This window comes from Toxorhynchites rutilus, chromosome 3 (genome assembly GCF_029784135.1).
Source record: "Toxorhynchites rutilus septentrionalis strain SRP chromosome 3, ASM2978413v1, whole genome shotgun sequence".
Lineage (NCBI taxonomy): Eukaryota > Metazoa > Arthropoda > Insecta > Diptera > Culicidae > Toxorhynchites > Toxorhynchites rutilus.
In genome coordinates, this window is record NC_073746.1 from 68,745,306 (window position 1) to 68,772,023 (window position 26,718).

The 26,718-nt window shown below is 36.6% G+C and overlaps 1 protein-coding gene across 1 annotated transcript in view; it reads right to left on the minus strand.

Moving 5' to 3' along the window:
* Positions 1-26,368, minus strand: part of LOC129776219 (elongation of very long chain fatty acids protein AAEL008004) — an 85,837-nt gene extending 59,469 nt beyond the window's left edge. The window contains exon 1 of the mRNA XM_055781732.1: positions 25,275-26,368. The gene's annotated coding sequence lies outside the window, so the exon portion shown is untranslated. The remainder of the gene's footprint in view (positions 1-25,274) is intronic.
* Between the last annotated feature and the right edge of the window lie 350 nt (positions 26,369-26,718).

Here is a 26,718-nt window from a genome sequence, read left to right on the forward strand (position 1 = left end):
GCGGACTACCGTTTGGCCAACCCCTTTTGTAGATGAAAAGGTTATGCTTGTTTTTGTTGATAACCTCACGCGGAAACTAGTGATTTGGTTCACTGAACCACGAACAAGAATTCTCTTTGGTTTTCTGGTGGGAATATTTAGAATTCACATGCCCTACAGGTCGCATTAGATCAGCCATAACAACTACCCTGCCTACCGGAATTTATGTACATCCTTAGGGTTTTGACTATGCTCATTTTACGGAACAAAAAAATCTAAATTAATGATGCTTCTAGAGCTAGAATGGCGAATGCCTTTGTCCTTCTACCCATCCAGCTTCCTTATACACGGCTGAACGGCCTGATGAACAAACATCCGGGTCGTGTGGTTTTGGCGAATTAATAATCACATCAACCCTAATTAGAAGCAGCAGCATTGTCACTTTTAAACAAAACAAAATGGTCACCACTCAGTTCATGGTAACAATGGAGTGATAAATGGAAAAACCTTTTATTTTTGGACGATACATTGCACTTTTAATGATGAAAGTGATGTCCATTAACTGTGCCAAAAATGCAGCGGAATTTTTAGGTTGGTCCTTCAAATGCTTTGGATTTTTTTTATAACGCAAAACAAAAACCTATGTTGATCAATAATCGGCTTCCTAAAATTACAGGAAATCAGCAAGGACGGATGTCAAACTGTACAGGTATTCGAATTTTTTGAATATTTTGATTTGAAATTCCTCTCCCGGCTGCCGAGTGAATGCTGAATGAAGGCCAGTCGCTGCAACTATTTCCCGCTGACGGATGAATATTCGAATTCCAGCCTCCGACTAACCTTGACATGGCGGACGGCCTCTCCTATCGATTTCGGCGATCGTAAGCGCTCTCCGTTCACATGGTGGAGTCGGGGGAGGGGGTGGTTATGTAAATGATCGAAAATGAATGGTCGAGTTTCGATGGCCACCTGGCCACTTTCCGAGGCAGCAGTGATTTGTAAAAGTATGTCAGTCGGTGGGTGAATTGTATTTACATCTGGATCATATTTAGCGCTGGGCTGAACACGGCGCTGCATTTCGATGGAATTCATTTTCATAAAATTATAGAAAATAGATTGAAGGAGGGAAGGCGAAAATTTTAAAGCGTCTCGAATAAAAACAAGACATCACGCATGCGTGGATTGCCGCTAAGATGTTACAAGACGCGTCCGGTTGGACGAACGAACAGAAATATTTATCACAAAAATTTAGATATGTGCAACACGTGATATAATCAATTCCGTTGTAACATCGGAATAATTGTGTTGTTATGACAAATTGAGAAACAGCGCAAACTTGTTTCACGTTCGCCGCAGAAGTGCAAATGAGAGCCGACGGCGGGCGCTTTTCGTGAAATTTCCCACGGTTCTGTGCAGCGAAGTAATTTCATCTGTTTAGCACACAAAGTGACTTTCGTTCGCATCGGGAAGACTCTAGACTGCAGTTTCAAGGCACGGGGGAAGTACACGAGCGAATCATGTGTATGATTCGCTACATACGCAATATCTCTGCTATTTGCATTCAAACGATCGCAATCCCCCCCGCGGGAACAATGGGATTGGTATGTATTTTAGTACTCAACCTGTTAACCTGTTTCCGAGGGGAAGTTTTCAACGAATTTTCAGATTAACGAATGAAGACGTGAGGGTGATCTCTAATTGCTGCGGTTGGTGGATGTGATTTCAACAATTCGGATGTTATGTTATGTTCTATTACAGCCTATAAAAGCCTGCTCATCTATGTAGGAATATCAGAAAAATCTAGTTAGATTTCAGGAGTGAAAATGAAGATTTCTTAAAGTGAGAAAACCCTAGATGTCATCGAGACCGACGGGCGCTCTCTAAATTGCGACCGGTAAAACGACTTTCCCATAAAACAGCTCGGTTCCGACGCATAAGGTAAGAAGGGCTTAGAAGTGATACAGAGAACATTCCACTCATCTGTAGAATGGACTCGCAGGATTATGATTCGACAGCCTCAAGAATCTGGCAAATTATGCATAACATTTGGATGAACTCGGTATAACGTAAAATTTTGCAATCTTCGCCACAAGAAGTAAACTGCTTCTCGCTTGAGGGTTTGCGACTTGTTGCCGAAGACCACGTCGCACGATTGAAGATGTGTGAGATTATTTAAACCAACACTCCATGTTACGAACATTCGGTCTTAGTTTTTACAATCAAAATGACATTAGTTTTTTATAACCAATGGTACCTTTCAGTTCCGGGTTCTCCATCTACCAATTACAACTTTATTGTTGTCTCGTTGAATTTAGATGCATTCCTGTAATTTTCAAGAATCCCACGCATTTCATCGTGAACCCATGATGAGTGAAATGTGTTGAGGGGGTATTTTAGTGTAGAGACACGAATTTCGGACGTTTTTAGAGCTCCTTAAAGATAAAACAAATAATATTTTTACTGTTCATTATATCATTATTTGTTCATCTACCTTTTAACAATAAAACAAAAATTGAACAGAGAAAAAATAATTATAACTAGAAAAGTTAAGAGTCGATGAAGTGAGAGGGTTTAAAAAAAAAGTTGTGCCATGGCGTACACTATTCCAGGCTTTCTGGTTATATGAAACAAAAAAATCGAACAGATTCTGAATCAGTAAAGATGTCACTATCGCATGCACCTCGGACAAGTCAAAAACATGTTTTTTGGCAAAATGGCGGCCGTTTGAAAAACAAAATGCGGTTTAAAACGTTTTTTGGATTTTTTAAAAATGGTAAAATTAAAAACTATTATTTTTTGGAGGTTCATGCGATAGAGAGATGCCTGCAGATTGTTTCCATATAATTTCGACATTAATCGGTTCAGTACAACTTGAGATATCGTGTACGCCAGTTGAGAAAAAAGTAATTTCGAGAAAAACGCGTTTGAAGTTCATTGTAATGGCCGAAACAGGTTTGATACCGATACTAGCTCGGTAAATAATAGAATTTTCGATAAATCCTTTCTAGGGTATATTGTTGAACTTGAGCTTGAGCTTGAGTAGACTGTACAATTCGTAATTGCCCTCCGTGATTGACCTGAATCAACTAATTTGCACAAAGACACATAGAATTACGCTTGGGACTAGCAAATCATTCTCGTTGTGCAATTTTCGGTGATTCAAGCTTTCAATGGTCAATAACGACGCCGGTCACGACCTTACAGTCACCAGGGGAAGGGAAGGAATGTTAGTATGATATTCGCCGCTTGAAGGCCAGAAGGGTCGCCTCTATAGCGTGGTTCCCTAGCGTTTTTCATGGAAGGGATAGTTGTTAGTGGGAAGAGGCAGTAATCAGGATTCACTGAGGTAAGTGATGTGATTATGTATAGGCGAACTATCGACCACTCGACGAAATGGAATTTCGAAAATCATACATTAATTGAATTTTCTTTTATTTAACGTGCATACTCTTTATATAAATCCAATCGTGGCGAAGGAGAGCTATCTTTGGGCAACCTGAGAAGGTTACGAGAGGGCTCCTCTGAAGTTAATCGGAGCAACGATATATTTTGTTATTTAGGACGCATACTCTCGATATAAATTCAATAGTGACGATGGAGAGTTATATTTGAGATCACCAAGAATCCCACTGAAACTAATACCGACGATATATTTCGTTATTCAACGCGTACTGTTTATACAACTTCAATAGCAGCGCCAAAGGATTATCTTTGGGAAACCTGATAAGGTCACGAAGAGAACTCGTCTAAAATTAATCGTGGCGGAGATATTTTCTATTATGCATCGGATTAATCGGACCGACAATATATTCTGTTATTTAACGCGCGAACTCTATATATAACTCGAATCGCGGGAAAGGAGGACTAACTTTGGGCAATCTAAGAAGGATCGACGATAAATGAAACTAAAAAAAAGAAGAACTGAAAAATTAAATAATATAAGAGTTGAAGAATAAAATAATAAAAGAATTACAGAATGAATAAAAAGTGAACGACAACCATTCAAATGTACACACACAGTTATTTTCGAAAATACAACAGATAATTAAGATAAACATAGAACACTATCCAAACTAGGCCGGAAAAGCACTCGCTGTACTTCCTTGAGAGAATACGAGAAATTTTGAGTGCTTTATCCAGACGCTGTTATGTCATTACCTTTGTGTGGGTCCCTTCTCATTGCTCAATTCCGGGTAATGAGAGGGCTGACTCATTAGCAAAGGTAGGTGCGATTGAAGGCGATATTTATCAGCGTCAAATCGCCTTCAATGAATTTTACTCTTTAGTCCGTAAAAATACCATCGCTAACTGGCAACGCAAATGGAACGAAGGTGAATTGGGCCGGTGGCTTCACTCGATTATCCCTAAGGTTAGCCTCAAACCATGGTTCAAAAGTCTGGACTTGAGTCGGGACTTTATTCGCACCTTCTCCCGACTCATGCCCAATCACTGTTCGTTAGACGCGCTACTCTTTCGTTTCAATCTGGCCGGCAGCAATATCTGCGTTTGTGGCCGAGGTTACCACGACATCGAACACGTTGTTTGGTCGTGTGAGGTGTATCTTGTTGCCAGATCGAATTTAGAGAACTCCCTTCGGGCTAGAGGAAGGCAGCCCAATGTGCCGGTGAGAGATGTGTTGGCTCGGTTAGACCTTGATTACATGTCCCAAATATATGTTTTCCTTAAATCTATCGATGTTTGTGTGTGATTATCCTTATATCCTTATACCCTCCATTTCTTCCTTTGTGAGTAATTGGTCCGCTTGCTATAAACAGGAGAATGAAATGTAAATTCACAATAGATGTACGAACAGATTTAAGAATTGAGTGTGTGTGATTATCAACATTGTAATAATTTCCTTATACCCCATCCTTTTCCTGAGAAAAATATGTCACCCTTCTAATCTCGAGTCCACCGCGAGTAATCGGTTTCCCACATTACTAACCATAGATTTAAGAAAATTGTTCATATATATAGTTTAAAAAATATATTTAAGATTTCGGCTCCTTTAAACTTATGTAACTGAGCCTGTAAAAATAAACGAATTTATAAAAAAAAAATACTATCCAAACTAGTCACATAGAGTAAACCGACGGTTGAAATTGAGATCCATCGCATATACAAATCCTTTAATCTATGGTATTATTTAAATGGGGGCTATCCATGAGTAACTTGAGAAGGCAACAGGGAAAACATCTCTACAATAGAACGGACCGACGATGTATTCCATAATAATCACGTCGCAGACTTATGAATCTTATTTTTCTCATTATCATATTTTGAAGACCCGATAGCGGAGAAATTTATGACTTTAAATCGCATTAAGCAAGCTAGCAATATAATATATTTCCTACCTCTGCATACAACTATATAAATATCTATATAGAATACCAATAACTACATAATTACAGACGAACAGAGATATTATCTAAATAAACAAGCCAAAAATATATTTCTTAAAAAGTTCAAAGGAACCCTGTGTACCCGGACTCACAGACAAAAAACGCTTCCTTTCGATTATATGTAAATATGAATGTGCACGTCACACATGAGCTCATTCTAGATCGAATTCATATTGTACACCTTACTATGCAACGAATAACACATTCAAAACCAAATAAATATTGTCAATGAACCGACGACCAAATCTATTTTAAAGCGAGAGAGAGATACATGACAATGATTGCATATTTTCATACACGACGACGAAACATAATATTTGACACATATAATATAACATTAAACATCCAACATCTTTTGTCCCCAGATTTATTACATATTGAAAATCTCAGAGCAGTTAAAATTAGATAACTTAGCTGAATTTGGAATAATATCGTTTTGCAGTATTTTTTCCCTCGGTGATAATATCACTACGGCAAATTAATGCAAATAATGGGCCTGATCACGAACGCCACTTCACGGTGAAAACGAACTGTATTGTATCTCCTTTCTTGGGTATATTCTTGAATGCCTAAACTACAGAACTATGAAAGAATTTTTCTTGATAATTTTCAAATTTCTAGGCTAGAATACTCCCTTAGGAATGTGTGATGTTTTTGCCGTTTTTCATGAGGTGATGATTGATTATGAGTTCGTCCCAACCGCTGAAAACATCTCGAGTGTTTGTTTATCAAGCCTTGCAGCAAATTGAGGATTCTCAAAGATTAGCAGGATAAAGCATTCCCCTTATCGAACTTCAGATGCATCAGTAAATCGAACATTATTCCATCTAAATCTAATCGGTAATAAGGATCGCAAATATCGCTCTTCGAAATAGTTTGAGTTTTTCATGAAGTACATAATAGCATCGTTGAGTGCTCGATGGCTAAACGTAGAGAACCACAGCAAAATTTTGTGCACAGTTTTTTTTATGACGCATAAAAATCCAGAGAACAAGATCTGTTAGATAACCTGCCAAACTTCAGGATCAGCAATTACAGTTCTCAGCAGGGAAGCACACTCCAATCTGAATTGTTTATAACGAGCGAAATGAAGAGTTCTTTTTTTTTCCAGAAGAACTTGCCAGTTCATACTTTATTTCGCAGTACCATTTCAGTTCTTGAACGTATGTGTAATTAGTTGTGTATAGTGTTGGACAAAAGATAGTATGTATATGAAAATTTGCTTCACAATCACGAGTTCAGTTGAATTCAGGGGTTTCGGGTTTTAATAATATGAAAATTATTGAATTATTTTCTGTTATCTATTATCCGTCCAAAACTAATACGGTTATTTATACTCAAATTATCTGCAAACGTAAAATGATTATCAAATACTCATTTCCTAAGCGAGAAAAGACAACTGGAGAATATTACTTATGATTTATGATGAATGTGTTAATATTGTGATGCGTTATCTTTATTTTCGATAGAAGAAACTTCGGGGCATGGATTCAATTGAATTGTCAATTGTTTTCTTCCTTGGAATTTTTACCCCTGTTTTAGAGAATGTTTGAAACGATATATTTGTGATTCAGAAAGAAACATTCGTTCTTCCCCGTCGGTTCAATGTTCTATGATGTTCTAAACCGGTATTCAAATTTTCTATGTAGTTTAAACTAGATTTGTTAGACAGAGAACTTCAATGTAGTGATCAAGGAACATTTTTTCCCAAAGTATGCTTGTGATCATTGTCTTGCTGATGCCTCCAAATCAGAGACATTTCATCTTCGACAGTACCATAATCTATCTGTACAGTGTTCTGTTCGTTATTCCATCAATCAAATTAACATGCCACACACTAAGGTGTAGACGAACAGACGTTGAACTTTTGAGTTGTTAAGTTTCCCCGGATGGTTGAGAATATTTTTTATGTAGCTAGTGTTTTTTAGTTCCACAATGAACGGTTAGCTAAGGTATGTTTTTGGCATTTATTTCCACAATTCAAGCAATATCCTATCATAAACAACCTGCAATTATATTTAGTTAGATTCAGTTCAAATATTCTTATTAAGCTCAGTTTTATCTTAAATTCATCTAACCGTACTAATACTTTTCATTGATCAGACTTGAAAAAACATGGGTGCTTTGTATTTCTATACCTACTGTCAACAGCTCATATCATTGTATGGTTTCAGTATGGTTTTCATACTACCAAAAGACAATATATGCATAATGTTTGTTGAAGTAAATCCGTCACTATCATTGCGCGAGAGCCCCAAGGGGTTGAGCCGCCATTTTTGTTGTGGCCAGCATATAAAATCATAAGCCTAGAAATCATAACCTTAATGTAAAAATTAAGTGATTCGTGTGATCCTACGGCAGATGTTGAAATTGCGGGCTCTCAATATTTCCGAAAGAATTCGGGTACTCACAAGAAAATTGAGAGACTTGCATTTCCATGTTCCGAGTTTCCAATCTCTAGTCCGTGTTCTTTGCGTGGGTCTAGTCCGATTGTCCTGTCTCGAATTTCTTTGTGAATTTTCCTGTGCGTTTTATTTTTGCGGATGGCTTGCAGGGCCTGCACCTACGGCAGATAATTCAATTACAAATCACCATATAAAGCTTTCGACATCGACGTCCAAACATCGTTTCCAGAAGAAAACTACCCTAAGAAACCATTGGTTACTAACCATTGCAAATGTTGAACATATTTGCATTATTCCGTTAAGCATCCTAACAAATTGAAGCGAAAATTTGGTTGATTTCTTATCGAACATCCCAAACACGGTTGAGAGAGACGATATCTTGTGTTTTTTCAACGGTATCCCTGGAACTGTATTTTTTAAAATCCATATAAGACACTAAAAATGTCTTTGAAAAAAATTTGAAAAAAAAAATAGATATAATCTCCGAAATGTGTCATACTGACAAAAGTCACCACATACTTTGAAATTGATTCGGAATGTTTTTCCAACATGAAATGTTTTCCAGAATTTGTAAGCCAAGGTCTCCAAAATGAATACAAGTCTATACATCTGGTCTTTCAATTGTGTGTCGAGATAAAGGAGGGAGAAAAAAAGGGTCATCATGCACATATGCTGAGAGGAGCAGATCAACTATAAAAAATCTCAGCTTGTGTGCTTAAAGTTTATATCGTAATGCATCGAAATTCGGACACTTAAGGTGGTATTCTAGTGTAGAGGCACGAATTTCGGGCGTTTTTACGAGCTCCGAGAAAATGGACCAAAGAATTTTTTTACAATCTTTTATTTCATTATTTGTTCATCTATTAACGATAGAACAAAATCTGAACGATAAAAATATTTACGATTAGAATAGTTACAAGTTGAGAGGTCGGTTAATCGTTCGATTAATTCAAATTATCGAATATCTGCAATTTTATTCGAGTAAATTTGTATCGAATAATGAAAAATCAAAATATGAATACAGTTTATTGTGCGATTTTTTTTGAGCGGTGTATGAAAAGAAGCATATTTGACGAAGTTATCGTTCATTTAGTTTTTTTTTCGATGGTTTATATGCATTCCAGTGCGAAAAAAGCATATTTGCGTCTCAATTATCCACTTCTGAAATCATTCCCCTCCTCTCATCAAATGCTCTAAGTTCTTCTAAGTTTTTGCATGACATGATTTCTAACAGCAACACGTTTCGACATGCAACTTAAAGCACAAAACAGCCACGCGATGGCAAAGTGTCCCACCGCAAAGCAGGGAAACAAAAGGAAATTTAACGGTGAGTTATTTTCTTGGGGAAACTTTTTTTATGCGGTCCCTATCTTCCGCAAATGTTTTAATGTGTATCGAACACGATCTTTTAAAGCTGCTGGTGAAGTTTTGTACGGTTTTTTTATGCGATCCCTATCCTCCGCACAAAAAAAAGTACAGTAAAAAAATTGTTTAGTCGTTATGGTGTTTTGACGATATACATCGAATATGCTATATAATTTAGGGTTGAATCATAAAAATAATCCCCTGGTGATGGAGGAGACTGGGAAGAGGAATTCAACGTCTGCAGGTGTAAAAGGTGGAATTGAAGGAGCTGGTCTAAGTTCCCGTACTAAAGTGGTAGTATTCAAATTTAAAGTGCTATATTTTAACAATATTTGAAGATCAGGTAATTTTAAACAGAAAAAAATTGTATGTTAGGACAAAAAAAATATTGTGCATCATTTTCATGATCTTCTATTTTTTCAAACGTTCGCAAAAAACCATGAAATGGTAAAGGGCCTGGCCGGGTAAGGGAGTAAAAAGTGCCCCCAAACCACATCACCAGGTGTATGGATAATATTGTATAGGGTACTAAATAAAAAAATTTGACAGTAGTACCATATATTTGAGACCTTATATGGTACACCATAGGATCAATGGTGAAAAATGCACCATTTTGTTTCTTTCACGCCATTCTCAATAGCTTTGAAGCAAAAATAAGAAAAAATACTAAAAGTACATATTACTAAAGTGTATCGATAAATATTTTTAAACAGTTTTTTCATCAAAAAATCTAATAATAAAAAAAAACGCGGTACAAAACAAATTTATATATTTTGGCATTTCGAAATTTTGAAAAAAAAAATAACTCACTTCTGCTCTAGTTTTTATTTAAATGCGTTCGTATGTGTCTTTTTTTTCCTACATGTGGCGTAATTTTTACCTGAATTTTTAGGACCATAGAGTAGTACTGAATCTCAAAATAAAAAAAATAATTTAATTTAAAATTAAAATTAAAATTAATTAATTTTTTTTATTATTCGATTTTTTGATGAAAATATTGTTTGAAAATATTGATCGATGCACCTTAGCAAGATGTACTTTCAGTATTTTTTTTCACATTTTTGTCTCAAAGCTGTTGAGAACGACATGAAAAAAACGAAAAGGTTCATTTCTCACCATATTATATGGTGTACTATATAAGGATTCAAATATATAATATATCAAATATATCAAACATAATCGATACGAGTTTGGATTTGTTGAAAAGCCCCAAGTCCCTAGTTGCTAATAATTGAAATTATTCAACTTTTTATGTTTTTCAACGATTTTCCTTAAAGAGGAATTATGATCATGGTTTGACCACCTCTGATCATGGTTTGTCCGGTTTTAGAAATCACCATTTTGGAATGAAAACCTTCGAATTCTCAAGTAGATGTTGCATTTATCATTGCTTGAGTTTACTGTCATCATATTGATCCATTCATAACTTACCTTTTCTTCAGAATATTGCCTTTTCTTGGGCATTTTAAAAGTGTTACCCTCAACACACTCAACGCAGAGAAACTTTATTTCTGCTATGCGAGAAGGACACAATAAACAAACTGCAGCGCGCCAAGCGGTTGCCATAGAAATTATGTGGACAAAACAACAATATTGAATTGCACAACTCATGATCAGAATTGAGTTCATCAAAATGCGTTAATTTGATGGTTTAGCTATGTAAATCTGATACAAATGGTGTGCAAGCATGATGTTTACAATATTAGCAAGTGTTATAATCCAGAAAAGGTCTGAATACGTGCGAAATAATCATCTGGTGATCGATTAAATGTTAGCTCGAATGAGGGGCGCATTGACACAAATAGAAGGTGGATTTTATAATCCTTTAAAATATGTGATTCCATGAAAATATACTATAAAACTACTGTAAATCATGAAAAAGACAATTTTATTTATATGCTTTGAAACATTCAAATACCTTATTTTACACAGGAGCGCTGAATTAGAGCATTCAAAAAAGTGGGCAAACCATGATCATACTTTCGACTGGACAAACCAAAATCATTTACCTTACCGCGCAACTCTGACAAAAATCTGAAAAAATCACACATATCTAGAAAAGCCGTAGCAACACATTTAAAAATGAATTAGAGTAGTACTGAATCTCAAAATACCAAAAAAAATTTTTTCTAGATTTCAATATTTTTTAGTACTTTAATTTTTGATGAATTTTTTTTATAAAATTTCTTTTCTTTATTTCTACGGTGTATAGTGAGATGCACATTCAGGATTTTTTTTTTCAAATATTTATCTCGAAGCTTATGAGGATGGCGTGAAATAAACGAAAAAGCACGTTTTTCACTATAGATCCTATGTTAAACCTCATAGGGGTTCAAACACTCCGCCAAAATTTCTTATTTAATATCTTATACAATATTTGCCAAGGGCACTTTTTACTCACTTACCCGGCCAGGCCCTTTATCTATATACTGAAATACCATTTCATTCAACCTATCGCATAAACCTCGAACTAATCAAAAATATTTTTTTTACGAAATGGCGGCCGTTGCAAGAAAAAAAAACTGTTTAAGACGAGTTTTTACGTTTGCCGTTTTTTTTAAAACAGTAAAATTGAAAAATTGTGTTTTTTATTGGTTCATGCCATAGAGAGATTCATACAGATTGTGTTCAACTAAATTCCACATATTACACTTCCTCTTTCTGTACGATTTTTCCAGTTATCATTCCTTTTTTTGATACGTTGTGGAACACTCAATCCAATAGTGATAGCAAACTTTGAAAAAATGCTAACCTTAGGCATTCAAACTAAGCGAATGTTGCTATATCATGAGTATCTGACCCATCTGCTATATTCAGGTTTTCAGTTTTTCTTCAATTTTGTTCAATCCTTCTATTTATTTTCAATATATTTCAGGAGATTTCCGCCAAAAATATTCTTGGCAGTATTCTTGTCAAGATATTGACTCAACCAAAACTTTTTTTTCTGATGGATCTTATCCAAATGGTTTTACAGACTTTGGGGTATTTAATATTAACTTCTCCACATTCCGTAAGCTTAGTTTACACCTGTTCGGTGTTTGTTGCGGAATTGACTGCAATATACACTGCTTTACAACATATTCAGTCCTTGTCACCCGAACATGTTTACATTTTTTTTTCTGATAGTCTCAGCTCTTTAGAGGTACTTCGTTCGGTAAGGTCTAGATGTTCTTCGTATGTCTTGTCTGGAATCCAACAGCTTTCAAGTGTTTTGATGAGCAGATCATTTAATATCACTTTTGTATGGATTCCCTCTCATTGTTCGATACCAGGAAATGAAAAAGCAGGTTTTCTTGCTAAAAAGGGCGCTATGGAAGAACTCTTATTTCATAGGCCCGTTACTTTTGGTGAATATCTCCATTTTTTATGCCTTTTTGAGAAAGAACAGTTGCAAAGTTCTACTCACAGAGGCTTTTCCCTATTCATAAACACTGCTCATTGATGCTTAACGTTGCTGTTCCAGTTCAAAATAAATGACATTAAAAAAAATAAAAAGCTAAAAAATTCGACATAAATCGGTTCGGTAGAACTTGAGATATCGTTTACGCCAGTTTGATAAAACTAATTTCGAGAAAAACGCGTTTGAAGTTGACTGTTATGGCCGTACTAGATTTGATACATCATCACCAAAATGGCTATAATTCAATAAATCATAGAATTTTGGAAAATTCCTTGTTAGGGTATATTCGTGAATGTCTTAACTTCAGAAACATGAAGATTTTTTTTTCAAAATTTCTGGACTTGAATACCGCCTTAAGCATTTACGAGGATAAGATCAACTACTAATAAATATTGCTAGAGTATAGCATGAACCAGTACCATTCAAATAGAATTAGAAGGCGTTCATGTAATATTATGTTATATTTGTTCAAATTTCTTCATTGTATCGTGACTTGAAATTCGAAAACATTTTTAAACATTATTTGAATTCTAGACACTTTTGCTTCAAATTCCGAACACGTTTTGTCAGCAGCATCTCATTCATCGTTATTCTATTATAAACTTAAACCAAACATCAAACATCAGAAATTATTGCTCCATTCTTACTAGTGCTTGTAACACACTCTTATTAAACTTCTACATTAAGAAATTTGGTCATGAACTTTTGATCCGTCCGGATTTAGAATCATATTCTGAATGTCTTTTTTATTCCGGACATCTAGCATTTTTGTTGTTTTTTGTTGTGATTTTTTACATTTTTTTTGTCAACAACTAATTACGATGTCTGACACTAGACTAAATTGACTCAATAGTATCAGTAGTATATATTGAATATGTCAATGATCATTTGGTTTTGTGATGGTATTGAATATCAATCCACAAATTTCAAATTTCAAATTTCAAACCATTTGGCTGAAAATTGAAATTTTCAAACTATTTGCCTGAATTCCAACTACTAATCGTAATCGCATATGATTAATTAGTAGTTGGAATCAGTATATCGTATCATTTGAAATAGACTTCATGCTAATGTACACCCAAAACATACAATTGTTTTCTTGGTTCCTATTCAATTAGTCCTTATCACACCTATAAGAATACAACAGACGAGGTTTGGTAAAGGACGATGCATGCATGAGATGAATACCCGAAAAATGAGTTCAACAAACAAATAAATTGAATCATATTCGAGATTGTAACTGCTGAGAAGATTGTGGATGTCGTTTTACTAGGATGAGGATTCTTATTAACAATTTTGGTCACATAATGTGCAGTCACTAATGACATAATTTCAGTAGATTTTTCTAGAAACAATACAACCAACATCGGAAGCAATTTTCATCACTTCCTAGCGCGATTAGTTCATCCAACCAAATTACATTAGGGGTGTTGAGTGCCTCGACACAGATTAAGACGATTTCATTACCATTTGTCAGACAACACACTTGTTTGTTTCCACCCTTGAAGGTGTTATGTTGGTTAGTTTTTTTTTGTTTTTGTTGCTTTCAGTTTGATGCGGAAATTGAAACAAAACCATCAATTTTGAGCCGGGCTCCGCATAAAGAAATTTGCAGCGATATGGTTTGAACATACAAACCGCCGGTTGGTTTGCACACCACACGCTTCCGTTTGTCTGTTTTTCTGAAACTTTTGCAGAAATCCGCCGAGAGGAAAGAAGCTTTGGTGGGAAAAAAAATTGAACCCGGTGCAGTGAGTGCCGGGTCGTATAGACACATTAACACATCGATTAATAGGAGGGTGGCCCAACATCCAACATACAGCATAATACATCGAACGTTGAAAAACTATAAGAGTGTTCTAGAGTTTTGGAAAGGAAATATTGCTCATTGAAATGAGTGTTGAGAAAAGTCAAAATTACTTGAACACTCATAGACCAGTCGGAAGAGTTTTGGTCATGTGGACTTGTGAACCCACAATATAAGGGTGTTTAATTGCAAACATTGTGTGCGAGTGTTGCGAGAAAAACAAATCATCAGGAAGCTATAATGAAGCAGCGGAACGGAGGTGACAAATTGAAGGCTGTTTTTCCTGGGCTGACATGGGACATTTAATTCAAATGACGTCGATCGTTTCGATAAACATCACAACATGGAAAATTGAAAACAGTGTTCACTGTTCGACTAATTCACTGTTTGACTTGAAAATACACTCGATAACAAAGTTAAAGGAACACTTTGCAGGTTGCAACATCGATACTTTTGAGTGATTTTCGAAAGGCTGCAACATTGAAAAAAAAACAACACAAGTGGATAGGATGTGTATATATTGAATCGTTCAAGTTCAATTCTAGTTTTAGAATATTCTACGCTAATATTTTTGTCTTGCTGTGTGTACGTGTAGTAGACAAAAATAACGAGAAGAAATAAAATCGACTATTTCTGTTTCTTTAAATTTTGACGTGGGACTACGTCTAACTGGAGTATATGAGGGTAAAATGAAAACCTAAACACAGAACATGCAGGAAAAAATGAAAGATTCCGAATGCTTATAACTCGAACATTTCTTACTGGATCGGAAAGATGTTTGCATCAAATGATAGGGAATATTTCTACGCATCTATCGCAATTAATGAAATGTTAGTTTTCATTAGATAAACAATTGAATAACTGTAAAATGTTATGCGTTATCTAAACGCCCTAACTACCTCGATTTGATTGGTCCGATTCACGGTTTCTCAAACACAGCCATCATAATCATGCAGCCTTGGGAAAATCGGCATTGCAAATACATTAAAGTAGGAGGAACTTTTGTTCCCACCGAAATAAGTTCCCTAACACAGACTTCAAAACCAAGCAGTGTTGGAGAAATCGGCATTGCAAATACATGAAAGTAGGAGGAGCTTTTGTTCCCATAGAAATGTGTTCTCCTAACACAGACTTCAAATTCATGGAGCGTGGAAAATTAGCATTGCAAATTCATGTAAGTCGGGGCTATTTTTGTTCCGGCTGAAATGTGTTTCCCTAACACAGACTTCAAAACCGAGGTGTCTAGGGAAATCATCAGGTGCAGACATTAGAGGCGAATGAACTCTCAAGTTCAGAGCCTCTATAGTATAAAAAGTAGAAGTTGGAGTTGTTGATTCATGCAGTCCGAAAACTGTTTTCCTAACACGGATTATAAAAACGGGTACGAACACAACGCTTTGGCTGGGTTATTCAAGATCGCATTGAAGGATATGTCTTCATATTTTCTGCTCACTGAATTTCTACGCATACCATTTGATGATTAGGTAAAAAGTTGATAACCATTTGCTGCGATAACGCCTATTGATTAAACAACATACATTTGAAGTACATGTCAAAATCTAAACTGAGTGCCTGAAGTTCACAAATCAAGAAAAGTCACGGTTCGAGAAGTACGTACACTTGAGAGATATCAACTTCAGAGGGAAATGTAAAATGCAACAATCGTTTGATAATTCTTCCGCTCACATATTTTGCCCTAGGCATCATACCAAACGTAAAAGGACTCCCTTAATTTACTTGCAACGAAGAACATAATTTATCATTTGTTCAATCTCTTTATTCACAAAGCAAATATATTGTATTCGATAGAGTTCGGAAATTGTTTCATTCAATCAAAAATTTAATCAATACAAACAAATGATTGCTAAGCTGAGGCAGTCCCACGTCAACCTTGCGGTTATATCATAGATTTTTTTGCGGTTATATCATAGATTTTTTTTAGACGAACAGATTTTTTTTTTTGCTAATTAAGTTAATAGTAAATACAATTAACCTCATCAATCAGCTAACATTTTATTTCTAGAACGTTCCTGTAGGACCTTTTACTACAGAGATATCACTGATTGAATGAAGAATTATCCGTTCGTCTTTATTGATGAGTACTTCAACAGGCAATGATTTTTAGCTAGGTGTATCCCTGAAGCCCCTATTTCCGCTTCATATCGATGCGTTCAGCAGTTTTTCAAACCGATCGTTTGAAGTTTAAAGTAAATAAGAGCAGCACTTCATCGAAAGTGCGTACCCTTTGAATAAACAATTCGTACTTTTCGTAACTTTTTAAAAAAATGAACCTTTTCATTGATGCATATCCCATCTTATTGTGTTGATTTTTCACGAAGATACAGCTTCCAAAAAACACCCAAAAATATCAATCCTGCAAGGTGTGTATATTCTAATATTGGTATCTTTAGTCGATGGAATAGAACAATGAATATTATCTGGACAAGGTTAATTCGATCTAAGTAAATGTGTGTTTTCAGAACAAATGAACACTTTTATTTCTTATCACCATGAAACACCATGGGCACAACAATTGGAAATGTTCAATGATGGTATTACATTCATGGGAAAATTCCAAAATCTAGAAGGATTTAAAAGGCTGTAGGATTTATTTTTTCGAAACTTTTCTTTTTTGAGATTAAGAGATCAAGTGAAAGTCACATATCGTAGAACTTGGGTATCAGTACAATTTAATTAATGAGATAGAATAATTTGATTGAGTGTTATAGGAGATTCATAGAACGAATTCCGTTCATCAAATCCTTGGAAGCTGTGATCAGCAAACAAAAACAAAAGAACAGTACGCTTATGCTCAATAAACACTAAAATACTCGATGATATATTTCATGATACAACTTGAGAGGCTCACAATAGAAACTGATGTAATATTTTAGAAACAAAAGGTTCGGGCATCTTCACCGTGACAGATAAAGTTTAAATAAAAAATATGGCGTAATTTTCAGAAAAAGTGGAATGAAAAACAGCTTCCGAACCCGAAAAACAACGCGACATATACACTGCTCGAATGTTTACCTCGAATTTCAGATTTCACTAGTGTTGAGAAGGTGGAGAGCTAAGACGCAGTTGAATACGGTTATACCTGCAGGAACTCTCGAAACCATTCATTTGCTTTATTAATTTATCATCTATCATTTCGCAATTAAATATAATATTGGGTATGCAACCCTTGAAATGGACTGAAATGGACTCTACAAAAAGTTATAAACGCTACCATTTTACAGAGATAACACACAAAAAAACGCCAAAAAAGTTTTTTATATAGACCATCACAGTTTAAAAAAAGTAATTATTGACTGGGCATAAAGTGATAGCAAGTATACATTGAGTACTATTATTTATTTTTTTATTACTATATTCATATTTCAAAGCAAAAATTAACTAGGTAAACGTATGCCGCCTCCTTTGTTTCAAACTAATCGGGCAATCAGCGAAACACAGGTTTTCTTGCGAGAGGCCAGCGCTTCCGACGGCGGGTCGGCGGGTCGGCGGTTGACTCGGAAGTTCCCATCTAACGAGCAAAAGAACGTATCGTTAAATATATAGTAGATCTTCACCCCCATCTCAATGTCCTCAGAATAAATACATTGCGAAGGAAAAAGTCGTAATAAAAATTGCACGGCGGTGGCGTTAATACTTAAGTTGAAATGTATTTATATTTTTGTTGAGTAGTTTTTGATTTTCTCGTTGTTATCTCCAGTTTTCGATGTCGTTGGCCTTCAGGACATACATCAATAACCTTATGACCAGTTTTGCAACATAAACTATTATATTTGTTTGTTTGTATTTACTGTTGTTTACAGTGGTGACCTTATAATTAGCACTATGCACCTGGAAAACATTTGCGCTTGATTTATCTTTTTTTTTTATCATTCAAAATCTTCTTTCACTTCATGTACAACTGTTTCAACGTATAGGTTTGCTCGATGAGTAAGCGATTGATAACTGCATGTTTGATATTAATATTAGATTTGCCTTCGAGTAGTACATTACTGTACAAACAGTTTTTCCCTGAAATTTGGTAATTATTTTGAATGCCATCTAAACTTTGGAAATTGTTCTTCATGAATTTGTAAAATTTTCAGTAAATGAAAGAATTGTTTTGTTTTATCAGGTAAGTAACCAAAAAGAGTCGAGGAGCTTCGTATACCCTTCATGTAAAATTGACTTTTGAGTTTTGGGTTCAAGAAGTTCAAGAAAGATGGTATAATATTCCTAATAATAAAAACCCAACAAAAATGGGTGTTGAATTCAAGTTTTTTTTCTGTATTTCTTACGAACATAGATCGTACATTGGAACCGAAAAATATTGCAAATGTTCTCGTAATTTTCTAGCTTTTTTGTGAAAAAGAACTCTTATCACCGTAAATCAATTCTTTTCTCATAAATTTGGTACCATTTTTTTGCCCTATTAGATTATCATCTATCATTTTTCAATTAAATATTATATGAACATTAATATCCTGCTGATCTAGGAAGTTACGATAATAATCCAAGATAATTGTTTTTGTTCGTCCTATAAAAAAATATGTTCACAGCTTTTTGGACCTCAATTTGCTGAAACCTGCTGTTTGTATCCAAATAAATGATTTCTTGTTGTAGTTGAAAATCATGAGCCTGGTAGACCCAAGTCGTATTCACAGCGATGAAACGACGCAATAAATGGTTTACAAACATTTCTGATACGATCCGAATGTTCCTGTGGAATTTTCATTCGAATGTGTTTGCATAAACAGTTCTCTGGAACCCAAAATTTCCGCTCAAATATTGCTTATACTTATCCTAGGGCGTTGCATTCAATTAATATGTTTATCGACATCATATCCTATTTTTTGCTGCAATTTCTGGTGTTGATACAAAGGGCTTGAAACTATAAGCAAGTAAAAAGAGCTCCCAAACCAAATCATCAGCACTGTAGAAAACATCGTGTAGAATACCGAATGAGGGGCTTAGAATGCAAGGAGTGTAAGTGACTTGATCGATTTCTCTTCATCAATTTTTTCTTCAGTTAATAACTCAACTGCAAAAACGTTCCAATTTAAGTTTGCTATAGAATCCGATAGATGAGGTTCTGACCTATCTTCCGCATTGTCAAATACAGCTGGGAATGTATTTGCAGCTAAGTTATGACCAAAAGAGAAAGTCGATGTAGAGAAATCGATCAAATCACTTACACCCCTCTCATTCTAAGCCCCTCAAATAAGAAAATTAAGACATGTTTAAAAAATTCTGATTCTGCTGCATCCCTCAGCGACCGCTGAACGATTTTTTTTTCAGAATACAATTTGAAAAAAATAAAACTAAGAAATAGAACAAGAACATAAATTGCGCGAGGAATCCTAGCTTCCAAAACTTATTTAGACATGCATAAAGAACAGTCAGAATGATTTGGAATGAAACGAAATGTAGAACGGAGCGCAATTTTTCATAAATTTATTCTGATGTTAATTTATCGGTCCCCATCTAACGAAGATAAGGAACCGAGGCTTCAGAAGAAATTTCATTACGAAACAATAAAGTCATAATGAAAATTATGCTCCGATGGCGTTAATACTTAAGTACCAATACTACATACTGACACTGTCACTGTATCTCCTAATTTCTATTGCTAATATAAACAAAATTGAGATAGAATATCAATAATCAATTCTCCAGTTTTTTTTTGTTATTTTTCCAGCTTTTTCGAAAATTTGTAGTCGATGGATAGCTTTTCTGCTAATTGGATTAGGCATATATATACTGTGTAAACCTGCACCAGGCTTCTGATGGAAATAATTATTCATCAACTGTTATATTTTGGTTGATAGCAAGGAACATTGTGCTCCCGTGGCCGAGTGGTTAGCGTCATAACTAACATGCCGGGGGTTCGGGTTCGATTCCCGTTCTGGTCGGGGGAATTTTTCGTCAAAGAAATTTCCTCCGACTTGCACTGTGATCACGCGTATTCTAGAGGTTGCCACTCAGAATGCATTCAAGGCGTGTTATTTGGCATAGAAATCTCAACTAAGTACTAATAAAATATGACGCAAGTAATACTACGTTGAGACGGCGAAGTTCCTCTAGGAACGTTAGTGCCATTGAAGAAGAAGAAGAAGCAAGGAACATGTCCCATATTTCCGAAACCAAGGCAAATTAATTTGTTTGATGGCGTCTTCTTTATTTGTTATTTTATCATAATGGAACCCCACTTTTGTGGGGTGAGGTAGAAATAAACTAGTTTACATATAAAGTTCATATAAAACCGCATTATATGCACGTATTTCCGGTATTACTATTGTCTAATCATACCTCAAAATTCGGCAGCATTTTTTTTTCTGTAAACTTTTCAATAGTTTTGATAATATTGTTATCTATTGTCAACAAGAATGCACTGATAAGATTATCTACGCATCCTGACAACCCTTTCACACCCTTGAAGGTGTGGAAATGGTGGTCTTCCAGGAATACCACCTCCGTCAAATTTTGACCACTCAATACCATCGGTATCTGTTCCGGTCCCCTGAAAAGTGTTTTCTTGCTACATGCTACACCATTTCTTGAGCATATTGTTGACATGTTCATCGTTGGTGATCGACTATTCCTCGTCATTTTCAGTGTCAGATGTTTCACTTTGGATTTGATCCGCTTCATTTTCAGATGGTGGTTCAGAATTTGTTGCAACCAGGGTTGCCAACTATAATTTTAAAAAATCAGGAAGAATGAAAATAAAAATCAGGATAAATCAGGATATCTCATATTGGGTTGTCCGAAAAGTTAATGTCGATTTCTGGAAAAACAAAAACATCATTTTCAATCAAAGCATTATAATTCAATTTTATATTCATAGTTCTCTTTCACAATCTTTCGCCATCTTTCACACGGCTTAAATATTATATCCTCTCAGAACATGTTTGCTTCCTCGTCGAAAACTGCTGCGAGCCATACATGTGAAAAATAGGTTGCTTGGTAGTAGCTCGTAATACAGAATCCATTCCAAATTCCACCAGAAACACAGTATGTCTCTCTTTGGGCGAAAACCGGATGTGTAAAAGAATTAATATGCATGATATAAATCCTCGCATAAGCGGAAATGCTAGTGCTTCGCCTGAGCTTTTGATCGTTTATATATTTTCCGAAAAAACCTACACCAACACTGCAGTCAATTGCAGAGAAATCAATATTCAACTTTTCACTGAATCCATCGTCCATTCAGCGTCCTTTGGAATGACTCTTTACTCAACAAATGAGGCAAGCAGATCGGCAGTGGAAGACTTGTTGAATTTTTCCTAATTTTTATGATACATAGTACGGTTATAGATATATTTACCATAGTCCCATCATTAAAGTTGATTCTACTTTGAATCAACAATTTTCTCTTGAGTAATTTTACACTATGAAACGTATTCCTACATTTATAACTCTGGGGATACATCGACATACACATTATGCTGGATAAAGTAATGTTGTCCTCAAACTTAATCTCGTTGTAATTTCATAAATTCGTCAGACATTCTGGTTTCATGAAATTGCCTTGCACTCTTTTGAAAAGCCACAAAATTTGCCATACAAATGAAACTCAAATTTCTGCATAACTCGAAAACTATTCAAGCAAATGGAGCCACATTTGCCATGTAAAGGTTTTACGGGGCACGCAACGTTTCTATGGTGAATACACTCCTCCCCCTCTCTAAGGGGGACTGCCATACAAACGAAACACAAACTTCTGCATATCTTGAGCACTAATTGAGCACAATTTGGGATGTGAGGGTTTTTGGGTATGAAAAATGTTTCTTTAATAGTATGACACCCCTCCCTCCTCTGGAATGGAGAGGGGGTCCCTTAAAATTAATACACATATTTCAACCAAAAATGACAATTGAAAATTTTCGGGAAACTCTGAAGGACAAAGGAAAAATTCGGAAAATGAAATTCCCATTTGTTCTACAATTACATAGTGACAAGTGCTGTTAGTCCATTTGATGTTTGCGCTAGCGAAATTGATCTTTGTTCGAAACTGGAAATGGTTTTTAATGTGATGAAACACTCTCCTATATCTTCTTCTATCTATACCAAAAAACAAGGATCGCCGAGTGTGTTGAGCAGAACTCGGGGAAGGAATTGTCCGATTTAGGGCTGTCTTTATTCTATCGTATTTTCTGTATAAAACATTTATTCCATGTAACGGAGAATTATGTTTTTTGCAAGTGGTTGAAAAATCTTGAACGAGAATTCTGAAATTCTGTCTAAAAATAATCTGATATTATTATGATGAGGTTTGTTAGAAATACTAGCCATTTTATAGTAAAAGGCAACTCAACGGGGTCGATTAGAAGATCAATCATTGAACAGTTCTGCGATTGGACCCATGAACTTGCTCATAGTAAGAAAACGTGAATGTTTGAAGGTATTGATAACAAAAAACAAATTTTGGACGGGACGAAGTTTGCCGGGTCAGCTAGTTACGAATAAAATAAAGAGTACAAATATCAGGAAAAATCAGGATAAATTGAGTGTTCGTCAGTATATTAGGGAGCGTGTCAAAAAGTCTGGAAAATCCTGAAAAATCAGGAAGGTTGGCATCTCTGGTTGCAACTGATTCTATATCGGAACAATCTTCATTTATGTTCGTTAGATCCTCGTATTTTAACCGAAAGTACCGAAAAGTCGATTACATAAAAAGATACTTCACTGATGGGTCTCGCCTCAATGAATCCACTGGCTACAGATTCCTGCAGTTTACGGAAGGCGCTCGAATTTTCATGGAGAACACATCCAATGAAAATTCGAGCGCCTTCCGTAAACTGAGGAACCTTGTTCCGTTTATGTTGCTGAGCTGGCAGCGATCGACTTCGCATTGGGGATGATCTCCAACAAGCCTGCAGACCATTACTTCATTTTCTCGGATAGTCACAGATCGCTTGAGGCTCTCCAGACGATGAAAACTAGTAGGCACCCATCTTATTCCCTCACAAAAGTGAGGCAACAGATGAGTGCACTGATCGAAAGATCTTATAAGATAACCTTTGTATGGGTCCCCTTTGATTGCTCAATTCCTGGTAATGAGGAGGCGCACACTCTCGCAAAGATGGGTGCCCAGGAAGGCGAATTGTTTGATAGACAGATTTTATACGATGATTTTTTTCAATTACTGCGTCAGAATTCCCTCTTGAGTTGGCAAACCGATTGGGACACTGGAAGTCTTGGGTGGTGGTTATATTCAATTATTCCAAATGTTTCTTCGAGAGCGTGGTTCAAAGGTTTGGACGTAAAACGTGACTTCATTCGTGTAATGAGTAGACTTATGTCCAACCACTACGCACTGGATGTGCATCTCCCCAGAATAAATCTTGTTCAAAACAATGTCTGTCGGTGTGGAAACGGTTACGATGACATCGATCACACAGTTTGGCAATGTACGGATAATTACGGATAATAAGGAAGACACGGTGAAACGGTCTAGTATTCTAGTCTAGAATTTAATGCCTTTGTGTTTTTCTTTTTCGTTATTAGTATGTTTGTCTTGTTCCCTCATCTCACCGTTGCCCACCTTCGACAGCCAGTCGAACACCAGATGCCATCCCTGGTCCTAATAAACAACACTACAGTGCGTGTGGCAACTCTCGGTTGGGACAACTTTACCCCATTTCCATATCCCAAACTTTACCAGTCCCACAAAATTGTAGCCCCCTTAACCTCGAGTAAACCGCGAGTAATCGGTCGAATCCTTCTAACGATAGATTCAATATTAAATAATGTAAACAAAACTGATTCCGCAAAGCTTCTGCGATTGAGCCTTACAAATAAACGATTTGGAAAAAAAAATATGTTCGTTAGATTTTCCAATAAATCAGGTCTATTTCAAATTCATTTCTTGAACCTTTGTGCCAAAATACATGAAATAAATAACTAGTTGGCACCAGTATTGCTGCATCAAGATTCGTACAACAAGTACTACTTTAGCTTTAGAGAAATTGCAGCTTATTAATTACGCCCAAATTCACAAATCACGATGTTATCATGGGATGGTAATTGAAAAATAATGAAAATTGTCATTTCAATACAAAGCCGAACTGGTCATATAAGAAATTTACTCAATTGAATAATAAGAGTGATTTGATTATTTGAAATTCCCAAGCAGTCAAAATGACTTTCTTGGGCAATCTTGTGTTATTTGAAAATTTCTGTTATTTCTGCTCACTGTGATATTTGTTCTTGTTGCTAAAAGTGCAACTGCAGGTCACTCAACCAGACAACAACTGACTCTAAGTTGGTTCAAAATTTTCGCTCACACTGTTCATTAGCGTCTTGTGCTCACCGGTTTACTCAACAAAGTATGAAACACATTTTTCATTATTGTGAATAATTGCGTCATGTCGGAGCTTCTGTTTGAAATTAGTTATCCAAACACTGACAGTTTAACCTCTGCACCCCAACTCTATCTCATTCGTTTGCCTTAGATGAAGATCTCAAAGCAGCTAGTTTAATGTCATGCCCATTTCGTGTAATTAGTTTTTTTTTCATCCGTCAAATCCCCCGAGCTTAAACTTTCATTCGCAGATAAAATGCGCGCGCCAATTGCATTGCAAACGTGACCGCATCGTGGCCGTATTGTACTTTCCGATTCCAGATGTGAGAAACTCAAATTTCCATTTTTTCGTTTCCATTCTTTTTTGTTTTTTTTCTGACCATTTGACTGTTTATAGTATCAAAACAATGCTGAGGAATTGCACTTCGTTTATGATTCTCCGACCATTTGTTCAGCTTGAAGACTGCAAACCACTCACGAAAACTCCCCCACAGCTAACCCTCAATGAAGTATCGATTTCGTACATTTAGCTGCTCTGGCGTGTATCATAGTATCCACCGCCCATCGCTACATCACACGCTATAGGATAATATCTGGCAAAAGCCACACTTACCACATCGAGAGCACTTGAATTGTTTGGCAATAATCACAGATTATTCTACTGCACCCGCGTTCCGGTACGCACAAATCAAACAAACAAAACCAGCTCACTAAATGAACACAAAGCTGAACACCACACAAAACTAGGAATCCAGTGTTTTGGGTTTTTGTACCACCCACACAGAACTGTCACTGTCAAAAGCACATCCACCCTACGATCCCACCGTCCTGTTGGGGTGAATCTTTCAACCGGGGCCTTGCGTTGGTTCCCAGTGCGCAGCTGTGAAAATATCCTCGCGGTGCGTTACTGCCCCTGCGATGAAAGGAACCAGACATATGCAGGACTACTGATAAACGTCACTACTTGTTGTGCAACAGCCGCACTGCGTTGCGATGTGCCGAAGCGAATGCGGCGGGAGGTGATGTGATGCCGTAAGGATGCTGCTCGAAACTAACGTGGCACGGATGCTACCCTGCCGACTTGTGAATCACGACTGGTGGGTGGGGGCGAGTTCTGATCGTATTTTCAAAGCACTAACACTCACGCGCGCCCTCATCCGTTCTCCGTTCACCGAAACCAATCGAATTCGACGGGTCGATCACCGGCAACTGGATAAGTTGTTCCGTGTGCGAAAACAGGATCTTCTCCTCTAACGATTGGTAACAGATTTTTTTTTCAACCTCGTATGGCTACCGGTGCATCAAACGAAAGGCTTAGAATCGAGAACAGGTGGTGTTCTGTGGCAAGATCCGCGACACGATCCGATGGAAGAAGTTCAATAAATTAACGTGGAAATAAAAACAACATCGCACTTTATAAAAGCTCTCCGCCACTGGATCGCAGCTCTCCGCGTTCTCTCCACACACAGTGAAAAAAGCTCTCAAAAATCCACTTTGCTGCCCCGTTTGGGGGGTAGTTTATCTCTCGGACCGAGCTAGCCGCGGTCAAGAAGGGTTGACTATCGAGCGCGGGAACTCTCACACGCGAGAACACATATGGAAAATCTATGCATATACTGTTGGTGTGCGCGGGTTGGCCTCTAAGATTGGCTCGGAATGCCAACCGTTCGTTTGATTCGCTTTTCAGCTACTATCTGAACCGATAGTATACAGAGAGGACCTCGTTGTGGGGCTGCTATACGCGCGGGGACACACAAATTTTGAGCGACTAGTCTGGCCAAAACCTGCGACTAAACTGAGCCAGCCCGCGCGTTAAGTGATCAATTAAAATGTGGCTTGGCGGAACACAACAGCGGAAACTGTGGTAGACTGGCGCGGTTGAGATTTGAGGCGAAATATGACAGACCAAAAAAAAAAAAACAAATGCAGACACCAAGCAGATACGGTGAGCTTCTTCCGTGACTGACGCTACAATCGGATTTTTCAGCTTTGAAACAGGCGGCGAAGTGTGACGGTCCCATTGGATTGTATTTGCTTAAATTAGTATCTCGTTTCTA